The following is a 12,352-nucleotide window of genomic DNA, read 5'->3' as shown; positions in this document are numbered from 1 at the left end:
AAAAAATCTGTGCAAGATCAATTATAACTGTGTTATGATTAATAAGCACATAAGACTATAAAACAATGTGTATGTCTTTAGAGATAAAGCCTGGCCTGTACAAATTAATTGAAAATTTTAATGTAACATACTTAATTGTAGCAATATATTGCCTTATATTTGGTTTGAAAAATAATCGGTTATTGTAGCAAAGTGAAATTACTGCAATTATTGTAAAGGAAATTACTCAAGAGGACAGTTAAATGTAATTAACCCCTAATTTTTATGTTGTCTTTCTCCTAGAGCCTTTGGCAGGATTTATTCATGCTTAGGAATTTTTGAGCTGTCTTTACTTATGCACCTAAATCGATTTAGCAAACGTTCTTTAGGTATCTGTGCCTGAAATTTGTATATAACTTGTTCTCTGTATCATTCACTGTATGAAAACCATGATGACAATGATTACTAAAATCAAAGGAAATTGTGCAGGAGGTATTATTTCCAGAAAATCTTCAAAATCAATGTATATATAATTTCTTCATTATACTTAATTAATTAGAGCAATTAATGTTACTTTGACTTTTTTTGCTGTATAATTTGGACAGGTGAAGCGATGTGATGGCCTCCTAATTGTTAGTAAAATAGGACTGCTTTAGATTCTGTAATAAAGAATTCAGGTGTTTACATATTTTTGTCTGTTTTGTGAGATGTATTTTAATTTTATCCTTTATGTAATCTATAATTAGAGACGTAAAACCACTTTAACATAATTTAAGGAAACTGAGAATGCCTCCTTCATTAAAGGGAGGCAGGAAAGAATCGGAACCTTCAGGCCAAAAATAGCAGGAACAGTAATTACTCATTTTTAGTGTCATTTCACTTATTAAATAATATTAAAATATGACATCTACAGATTCAGTCAAGTGTAAGCTATTTGTAGGAGAAAACAATGCATGTCAAAGCTAACTCAGATCCAGCAGAGTTAATGAGTTTAGATACAGGACTGAGTGAACTGGCTTTATTATTTCCAGGAACAGTTTGTGTTCAGAAAAAGCTTGAGATCTTTTAAGATAACTCAGAAAGTTTTGCTTAGAATGAGCAGCAGTGCTCAGTGCGATGCAGAGCGCCTTGGCTGGTCTGCTTAGGAGGGGCTGTTTGCTTTTGGGCAAGTGATGCGTAGTGATGCTTTTGAGGTGAAGCTATTTATTTTGTTTGGTGTTAGCTGGAATGAGCAGTCAGCTCATGTTTTACAGTCAGGTACCATTAGATGGCAGTATTTACTATGTTTTAAAATAGTCATAACTGAAACAGATGTCAAATTTGTACACTTYGCATCAGGTTAAATTAATTGTAAATACCATAGGAAGTAATGGCATAGCCAACCTTTTTCTATCATGGGCTCTAAATTAGCCACGGATCTCTGTAGGTGTTTGTTCCCTGAATGTGTTTTCCTTTTCTCRTATGACAGATTGACAAATCTTAATGCTTCATTTTGAAGTACTGCCTCCTATTAACATCTGTCTTCCTACTTGAGCAGACCTTCCAGGAGGTAGTTTCAAGCATATCTCTATAGTGTTGTAGCAGGAAATATTTGTTAGGAAAAATATGCCAAATTTGTCTTTGCATATTAGAAAAGATGGAAGGGCTGGAAGAGTGATATAAGAGAATTAAACAGTAATARTATAATAATGATAAAATACCAGTATTTTTCTTAAAGCTAATCTGATCTTTACAATTTAAAATAATGTTGCTTGAGTACAACAGCAGATGCTACAGCCTAATGCAGAATTAGAAAACCTTCAAGGTTGAATGCCTTATTTACTTTGTAGGGGCTATTAGGCAGAAACTTTGGACAAAATTATGCCTGGCATAAACATATTCTTARTATTTTTTTAACCTTAGAAACATGCAAAAGGACAGGAAATCACCACAATGTGCGTTACAAATTCTGACCCAATCCTGTGTAATTATTTAAGCATTAAAGTAGCTGAAGTGCACTGTTGCAAGAATGAAAGGAGAATGATGATACTCAGCCGTTGTAGCTTCTTCATGCTATAATTGCCCAAAAACCTATTTAGCTGCTGTGACAACGTAGAATTTCTTTAAGGAGATTATATAGCGATTAGCTGATTACAGTGAATAGATGTGAGTTTCCGAAAAATCCTGTATCTGGAACGGTGAATTCTTCCAGGCATAGTTACCTGGACATAGGTGAACTTCTCACGATGGTCAGTCATGCTTGGAACACAGTGGAAGAACTTTTGTTTCTCTTTGTGAGGTTTGAGATTGAATCAGGGGACAGCACAAATAAAGGAATATTGTATCCCTCCAAATAGAAAAACCATGCATRTAACGCTACCAGTGAATATGCGAGGCCTAGAAACCATGTAGTATGCATCAACATTACTTCTTAATGGCGGTGCGGAACTCCGTAATTGTATTTCCATTGGTCAGTTTGCCTATGTAAAAAATACTTAGCAACTGACCGCTGGTAATTAAGGCTTTTCTCCTACTTTTATGATAACGCTGCATCCATGAAGAAAGGCTCAGTGATGTTTTGGGGGAAACTGCCCACTTAGCTTCTGCAGTTTTTTAGTCACTAGTAACCTTGCAAGATCTGTGCTATTCATCGTATTTCTTCACATCTCAAAGAAATGCCACATATAGTTAAGTTATTCCAAAACAAATGTTCCAGAAACAGCATCTCATCGTTATGTCTTTTCCCCGAGCCTGCCGAAAGCTGCTGTTCTTGACAGGCCACCTACAGCTTCAGTTTCCAAAGCCATCAGCAAGGTAAAAATTCTGTGGCTTAACTTGAGAAATCCCTGCAGTTCAGGTTATGCGAATGACACATCAAAATATGCTGTTCTGTTTTGTATGTGGAATGGCTCTTCCCATGAGCGCAGAACACCTAGTGACTAGTGGTTTTACACAAAGTTCGTGAAGTTATTACTACGCATGATAGAGATCAAKTTAAGAGTAGAACAAAGCTTTTGATATTCATGAAGAAAATTGCAAAGATAGAAGAATTATGGTTAAATACTATTGTTACTTACTGTCAACTAATAACAAGACTGACTTAGACTTTGTTAAGCAGACTTTACAGACTTACCTTTCAAACTGGTCTCTCTGTCAAGCCTGTCAAGAAAAGGTTCTGCCAGTTCTTTCAGAGAGATGAACAAAAAAAAATGGGCCTAGTTCATGTAGAGGCTGTCATCTCTTTTGCTCCTCAGAACATGGACTRCCTTTGGCATGAACACTTTAGCTCTGTATTCCCAGATAATCTGTTGATCAGTAACAGCCACTCCAGCTATTAGTTCCTTTCTGGAACGATTCCTTGGGGAGCTGACTGGGGGGGGTGCTGTCAGCAAGACTGAGACCTAATTCACCAAGCATACTGCTATCCTTGCATACACGATCACCAAGTTTGGGGCATGTTTCACTCCACCGGCCTTCTTTGTGGTTTTCCCAGTCTTCTCTACTGTTTAGCATGAGCTTAATATACTGTCTACTAAGTCTGTGTGATAGAAGCCCTTGCAAAGACTGCCTGCTGCAAGCCAAAGCTTACGTGAACATTAGCTGTCTTGACTCTTCTGGGTACACAGTCATGTGGAAGGCAGAACTATTTGCCTTACTTTATACCATCTCCCCCTTCCCCTTTCTTCTCGTATCTGAATAAAGGAGATGGATTCTTCAGGTCATTCATAGGTTTGGATTGTTTTTTTCAGTTATAATGACAGTTATTGAATTCAAAAATGGAAAGCCAGTGTCACTCCAGTCTTCAAAAAAGGCAAGAAGGAGGACCCAGGCAACTATAGGCCAGTCAGCCTCACCTCCATCCATGGAAAGGTGGTGGAACAGCTCATTCTGGATGTCATCTCCAGACATATGGAGGAAAAGAAGGTGATCAGGAGTAGCCAGCATGGATTCACCAGGGGGGAAATCCTGCTTAACCAACCTGATAGCCTTCTCTGATGGAATGACTGGCTGGGTAGATGAGGGCAGAGCAGTGGACGTTGTGTCCCTTGACTTCAGCAAGGCTTTTGACACTGTCTCCCGTAACATCCTCCCAGATGGGTGGGAGTGTGGGTTAGATGAGTGGACAGTGAGGTGGATTGAGAGCTGGCTGAAAGGCAGAGCTCAGAGGGTCGTCATCAGTGGCGTGGAGTCTAGTTGGAGGCCTGTGGCTAGCAGTCCCCCAGGGCTCAGTGCTGCGTCCCATCCCATTCAACTTTTTCATCAGTGACCTGGATGAGGGGGCAGAGTGCCTCCTCAGCAAGTTTGCTGATGATACCAAGCTGGGAGGAGTGGCTGACCCACCTGAGGGCTGTGCTGCCACTCAGAGAGACCTGGACAGGCTGGAGAGTTGGGCAGAGAGGAACCTCCTGAGGTTCAACAAGGACAAGTGCAGAGTCCTGCACCTAGGGAGAAATAACCCTAGGCACCAGTACAAGCTGGGGGCTGACCTGCTGGAGAGCGGCTCTGCAGAGAAGGACCTGGGAGTGGTGGTGGACGACAAGTTGACCATGAGCCAGCAATGTGCCCTTGTGGCCAAGAAGGCCAATGGTCTCCTGGGGTGCACTAGGAAGAGTGTTGCCAGCAGGTGGAGGGAGGTGATCCTGCTGCTCTACTCAGCCCTGGGGAGGCCTCATCTGGAGTCCTGTGTCCAGTTCTGGGCTCCCCAGGACAAGAGAGACATGGAGCTACCAGAGAGAGTCCAGTGTAGGGCTACAAAGATGATCAGAGGGCTGGAGCATCTGCCCTATGAGGAACGTCTGTGAGAGCTGGGCCTCTTCAGCCTGGGGAAAAGACTGAGGGGAGATCTTATCTCTGTGTATAAGCACCTGGAGGGAGGGTGTCAAGTGGACAGGGACAACCTCTTTTCAGTTGTCCCGTGTGACAGGACAAGAGGCAATGGGCAGAAACTGAAGCACAGGAAGTTCTGCCTGACCGTGAGGGGGAATTTCTTCCCTGTGGGAGTGACAGAGCACTGGACCAGGTTGCCCAGAGAGGTTGTGGAGNTGAAGCACAGGAAGTTCTGCCTGACCGTGAGGGGGAATTTCTTCCCTGTGGGAGTGACAGAGCACTGGACCAGGTTGCCCAGAGAGGTTGTGGAGTCTCCTTCTCTGGAGAWCTTCAAGGCCYGCCTGGATGCAACCCTGTCTAATAYGCTSTAGGTGATCGTTCTGAGCAGGGAGGTTGGACTAGACGTTCTCCAGAGGTCCCTTCCAACCTTACCGATTCTATGATTCTATGGCCAAATAGTCTTCAACAGCTCTTTGTATTATCTAGCAGTCTGAGTCTATGCCAAGTGATTTCAGGTATGCAGTTCTACTCTCTCTGTATGATAGGGTGACAAATTGGAGTGTGCAATTAACAAGGGATTTCTTAGCTGTCCACCCCTGGGAACCTAACGGTCCTCAATCAACTGCTATAACATTGTGTCAGATTTCTTTCTGGGAATTTCTTCAGTACCACCATCCATTACAAATATTTGGATAAAGATATTGAGTAGTTTTAGAGCTGAATTTGGTGACACAGATTTAGGCTCTTTGTTCTGCCAGTTCCAGAAAAGATATGTGAAAGCACCAACTTAATAAGTGGTTTTATTGATCTACAGAGGCTTTTGAAAGTACTAGAGAGATATTTTGGCAACCCTTCAGGAAAAGTATAGCYGCTTGGGCAAGTCTGTTGCAGCCATCTGCTTCATGGTTCTATGAAACCAAGGCAAGACAGGCCAAGCTGATTTTGATAATGGTCATTACCTTAATGCAAGTGCTGTGGGCAGACTGAGGGCAATGCCATTTCCTATTCTCTCCGGGATCCAGGAAGGATGGGCATACACAGAAGGATTTAAAGGTTAGAGTATTTACAGGTTAGAATTGCCATGACAGTCCAGCCTAATTTCCTGTGCAAACACTTTTTAGAGTTTGTCCCCAAAGATGATAAATTAAAATACTCACTTAGAAAGATCAACTCCTCTTTGAATTTTCTAGATAATAATAACCTTCTTGAAATGAAGAGAGTAGAACTGGAYGTAGTATTTTAGTACTGGTCTTATTATGCTACTAGTCCTAGTGTTCTCTGCATGATACGTCACCAAAGATTTTATACCACTACCCTATTTATTTTTTATGCCTATGTCTGAAGGAATCAGTCGTTGTAATAACACAGACATAAAGAGGCAAATATAATAGAAAATCGTTTCAAATATAATAGAAAATCATTTCTTTGTTCTTCATTTGATATCTTCCTTGCTGCTGCTACTAGTAAAGCTTGTAATTGTGGCAATCAGGAACCTGTGTTTGTGTAAGACAGATTTTTCAACACGTGCACAGAAATTACCCCCCTAATTTTCCTCCCCTCTCTTCTGAGCAGCATCTACCCCTTTTCTACAGAACAAACCTAAATTTTAATACCAATAGCAGCAATGAACAGACTGTTCCTTAGCAGCRGAAGAAATCCTGATTTCCTACAAAATGATCTCCCATACATCCTATCCTCCTCTCACTGCGCCTACTCCAAGTGTCCTCCTTGCCCAGCATGACCCCACCTTTGGAGAATGGCATTCAGTTCCTCCCTGCATGTACATAGGGACCATAGCTTATTTCTAAGGCTCTCTGATACCCCATTTAATAAAAAAACTTGCTCTTATGTCCATTATGTCCTCTTATGTCCATTATGTCCACCTACTCATAGTATCTTCAGCTTCCTCCTATAATTTGTTTTGTCTGCCAGTTGTGCAGAAGGATAGACTCTGGCTGTGAGAACATCAAATACAACAGCTAAAGGTGAGCTCTCCTACTTTCCCCTCAGTAGGGGGCTCATCCCTTAACAAATATCCACAAATCTAAGCAAGAAAGAGAATATCAATATATAAGTCAGTGCAAACTAGCRCTTTCTTGTTACTTCCAGGAATCCACCTACAAGATACAAAATCATATGAAAAACTAAGAGTTGGTAGCTGTTGCTCGTCCAACTAGTTGGTATTTATTTGAGAATACTGAATCTAAAGGTATGTTTGCATTGTGTGTTYTGATCGGTCCACAACCTGGACTTCCAAGCCTGAAACAGGCTTGTGGTTAGATATTTGAACTGATACTTTACTTCAGCTGAACACCATTTCAAATAAACTTTGTTTTTACAACAAAATCAAAACTTATCTCGGTGTTATTTTGTTTACTTCTGTTATATTGCTTGATTATGTGTGTAGATACACATATGGATATACCTGGCTGCCAAAAASGAATGTTGTGGCTACTTAAACTGATGTCACCTGTTCCATTTTCTCCATTTACCCTACTTTCAGTCGAGGGCAAAGCTAATTTTTTCCTGACATATCTGTTCTTCTTTCTGCAATTATCCTAGGTCAAGATTATAAACAAGGAAACATTCAGAGCAAGGTTCATCTATTTGTTAAAGATGGCAAAATGGTAATAGAAAAAATTACAGTTTTAGACCCTATTCACTCACCTCAATGATTACAGAGACAGTGACGAGAGCCAGTTTCATTTTAAGGTTCATTTGTTTACCCATGTATACAGAAGCAGGTATTTTAATTGCAGTGCAATTAAATTAACTTCATAATGTTTTATAGCATGCCATGAATAATATATGAGAAGTAAAGTGAGATATAACTCCATATTTTCGGTTTGATGGTGCCGATTAGTGGATTTGAATACTACATCCTGCTACAGTAAAGGAGAAAACAATAGTCTTGATTCAACATTTGCTGCTTATTCTGTGTTCTGCATGTGCAATATTACCTCTTATTCATGTAAGAACTCTTATTTGATATTAAATTCCTTTATTTAATGTAATATTGTACTTTTCGGTATGCATATTGGAGTAGTACTAACTCCTCAGTTATTATAAGGGATTCCAGTTTTTGGATCTTTCTGTCCTGCTAGTTGATGTGATAGCGCCAGAAAATGTCATGGTTCGAATCCAACTTTGTGGYCCCTAGTTAAACAACACCCATTTTTCATAGATTAGGATTAACGTAAATGTTGCAGACTAACAAGCTATTTCCTTACATGACATTGGCTTTCTGCAGGTGATTCAGTAAACCTGTTCCTCTACATAATCAAATCTTATTCCATACTTTTTGTAAAACCTTCATCTTATTCTATCTTTCTTTCATATTGAAGTGCATGAAAATATTTTGCTGGGCCTGTAGAGTTGCTGGCTTTTTGCCAATGCCAATCCTACTAAATGCAATGTTGGATTCCCAAGTCCTTTATCACGGTAGAAAAAAAGTTTCTGGCTGGCCTCAGACTACAGGAAGAGAAGAAGATTCCCAGAAACCTTACAAGAAGACCTGCTCTTCCCATACAGCTGACATTCAGATAATATGTGTGAGATACGTATAGGTATCTCAAACAAGAAAGAAATAGTATCATACTGTTCCAGCCCCCCAAAAGGGCAAGGGSTACAGCATCACAACATGTTGAAGTCCATTACCAGACCATTCAGAGTTTGACCTAAAAGTACTTATRTACTGCTAAGCACTAGAAGATTAAGTAAAATTGCAATTTCCCTCTTCACTAGCAACCATGTTAAATGAGCACTAGTAATTCAAACAAGAGTTAATGTATATTTAAAGGCATAAAAAACATACAAATATACCAAGTAGCAACAGCTACAAAGTAGAGTAGATTTAAAACAGATACTAAAAATGGACCAATAGTGATCCAAATTTTTAGACTACTAGTCATACTTTTTCACAACAGCTTGTCAGAGTTGCCTCAAAGACTTCTCAAAATCAGAGTTTCTGCCTGTATTAGCCCTCAGTGATGGAATGACCGGCTGGGCAGACGAGGGAAGAGCAGTGGATGGTGTCTACCCTGACTTCAGCAAGGCTTTTGACACTGTTCCTCATACGTACCTTGTAGGCAAGCTGAGGCAGTGTGTGCTAGGTGAGCAGASAGTGAGGTGGATTGAAAAYAAGTTGAATGGCAGAGCTCAGAGGGTTGTGACCACTGGTGCAAAGTCTAGCTGGAGGCCTGTAGCTAGCARTCCCCCGGGGTCAATACTGGGTCCAATCTTCTTCAACTTACTCATCAAAGASCTGGATGAAAGGACAGAGTGCACTCTCAGCAGGTTTGCTGATGATACMWARCTGGGAGGAGTGACTGATACACCAAGCGCTGTGCTGCCATTCGGAGAGACCTGGACAARCTGCAGAGACAGSTAGAGAGGAACCTCATGAAGTTCAACACAGAGAAGTGCAGAGTCTTCACCTAGGGAGGAATAAYYTCATGCACCAGCTCRKGTTGGAGGCTGACCTGCTGGAAAGCAGCTGTGCAAAGAAGGACCTGGAGTGCTGGTGGACAGCAAGTTGAGCACGAGCCAGCAATGTGTCCTAGTGACCAAGATGGCCTGTGATATGCTAGGCTACCTTAGAAAGAAAGAGCATTGCCAGGAGATCAAGGGAGGTGATCCTTCCCTTCTCCTCAACCCTGGTGAGGCCACACTTGAAGTTCTGTGTCCAGTACAAGAGAGACATGGAGGCTGGAGTGAGTCCAGTAAAGAACTACTAAGGTAATTAAGGGACTGTAGTATCTGTCGTAAGGAGAGGAAAAACTTCTTTACTGTGAGGGTGACAGAGCACTGGCACAGGTTGCCCAGAGAGGTTGTGGAGTCTCCTTCTCTGGAGATCTTCAAGGCCCGCCTGGATGCAACCCTGTCTAACATGCTCTAGGTGACCCTGCCTGGGCTGGGGTGTTGGACTATGTGATCTCCAGAGGTCCCTGCCAACCTCAATCATTCTGTGATTCTGGGGTTCCAGGCCCAGTGCTGAAAGGGTAGAATGGAAACACGCTTGGACATTCCCATCCAGCCCAAGAGTTTTAAGATTTTGGAACAGAATCAAAACCGGCTATTAGCACTATACTTGAGTTTTAAGCCAAAAAGTGCATAMAGGCCAAACAGCTCACAAATGAATGCTTTCAACATTCTGATGTAATGATTGCTGTAAAGCTTTTCTGTACAAAAAATTTTAGATTTTGCTGTCTGAAAAAGTAATCCAGGCAATCTCTTCCCAAGATCCCAAGAGATCAAATGTGGTAGTATGAACTGATGACTCGGGTTGTAAAAAAAAAAAAAAAAAAAAAAAAAGCTTCTACATCAACTGCCAACCTCCCTCATTAAAAATAGTCCAATTTCACTAATTAGTTGAATGAGATGCTGAATGAAATTTGTAGATAAATATAAGCACTTCCTTCATTTTCCCACTCTCCATTTATCTTCCCACTTTTTTTCTGTTGATTTTAATTTTTTTGAATTGCATGTATTGGAAGAAATTTGCATGAAGAAAATGTTGTGGTTAAAATATGAGTATTAAATCAGTGTCTAAATGTCTTTTGCTCYGTGTGTTTTATGCCTGATACCAAGAAATTGCTTATATTCTTACAAATAAAAAGAATGAAAATACATATTAAAATTAAGTAAAATTAGAAGTGTGGTCTCAGTTATAGGACATTTTGTTTACTTGGAGAAGTAAAGCTAGATGTATGTTTATATATGCAACTATAYTTTTGTGTTTATAACATAGATGTTTGCAATAGGTGTCAACTCCAGTAAACAGTATGTTTGAACTGTCCCTTTTAATGACAATTTTTTGATAATGAATCTCATGGGTCRCCAGAAATACCAGGATGACTAATGCAAGTGAGACATGAACGTTACTTCAGATTATCGCTTCCTTGGCCTTCRTATTTTAGCACAAAAATAGTTTGACTTTCCAGGCACATGCTCCTATTTCCATGGATTTAAATCTCTTCGCTTTAAAATTGAGGGTGAGATGAATGATGAAACAAATCCTCGACATTTTCCATTCCGTTTGTTGAATTTGATAGACTTTTAAAGCATGTATTCCGAGAGGCAATTGCAGACACTTCTCTTAGCAGAGCCCAATTATGCCTTGGCTCCGACTCACTGTATCTATCAAAATGTCACAAATGCTTTCATGTAGGCAATATATTGCTCTGCCAGACCCAGGAGAGGGGAAAATTCAGGCACCCCAGAGTCTTCTCCTTAAGTAGGTGTTGAGCAAATTAGCCCCATTACAATTCAGCATGCATTAGTCCATTAAGGAGCGGGAGGCAGATYCCTTTGTGTAAATGACCAAATGGTTTCACTGGATATTCGGATTAGTCATTTCCTGTTATTCTTTGAAGAAAGTTCCTGATACCTGATATTAAAACATCTTCRTTTTTACAGGAGGGTAACTTTTGAAAAATAATTTAATGAAAGAAAGCATTCCYGTATATTTTAAAAGGTAATTAATTATTTTCTCGTATCATCAAGTTATTTTTTTTTTTGGCTCAAAGAGCACAACATTCTCTCAATTCTCAAACTCCTGCATAGTTTTCACAATTAATGTAGATCCTTGCCTACAAATTCTCACTTCCTTCCCCAAATCATTTCTACTTCTGTTCCTATATTTAATATTAGACCATTGAGAAGGCGAAAGATGGGATGAAGGAGTAACTTAATTTCCCCTTTTTCTTTTTTCTGTTTTCATTTGTTGGTGGGTAGGAAAGTATTCTTCTTAATTGTCTTTCTTGCTTATTACGTTACCTCTGGGAGTCCAAATGTGACAGAGAACAGTGGAAATCTCACTTAAACTGTATCATCACTGCTGCTACTGGATCAATTTGCCTTCTAAAAGAGAAATTCAGAGATAGATTGTTCCCTGAAAGACAGTAAACCAGATTTGTAATGTTACTTTGTATGGCCTAAGCTTTGAAAGTTTAAATTCCTTTTTCACCCATTAAGTCTAGCAAGTCTTTTAATAAGCATGCTGCAAACTATTACACTCCTTTTGCTTGCAGTTGTGTCAGCAGAAATGGTATTTGACAAAAATATATAAAAGAGCAACACAATTGGGTGGAAAAGATCTACCCCCTCAGCGCTTTTCCTGGAACAGCCTGGAGCCCATTTCAAACCAAGGACTTTCTGCAGTAAAGTGTCCGTGGTCCTTCCCAAACAGTGTGAGTAAACAAGAAAACGTATGCAGAAGAACGGCAGTYGAGGTCCCCTCCATCACAGGACGTAGACATCCAGCCCGCAAGGAGTTTGTTCATCTTCACTCGATTGAGGTCTACAGAAAATACAGCTATTTCAGGAAAAAGATGAACTAGCGGCAGACTCATCGATCAAGAAGAGACCTCTTTCATAGATCGTTAGCATAATAACTGAAAAATAATTTATTGCTCTAACTTAAACAGTATTCCTTTTTCTAGTAGGAAATGCCTGGAAGGCTTCTGTGTCTTCTCCTTAATATGAATCCCCCACCGCTTTTCTCACCTGTTTCAGAGAACTTTGGTACAAGTGCTCATTCACCAATTAAGATTTATGAAGCAGTTAT

This window comes from Rhea americana, unplaced genomic scaffold (assembly GCF_003343005.1).
Source record: "Rhea americana isolate MKP2758 unplaced genomic scaffold, rheAme1 scaffold_47, whole genome shotgun sequence".
In the NCBI taxonomy this organism is placed as follows: domain Eukaryota; kingdom Metazoa; phylum Chordata; class Aves; order Rheiformes; family Rheidae; genus Rhea; species Rhea americana.
Note: the sequence above shows the minus strand (reverse complement) of the source record.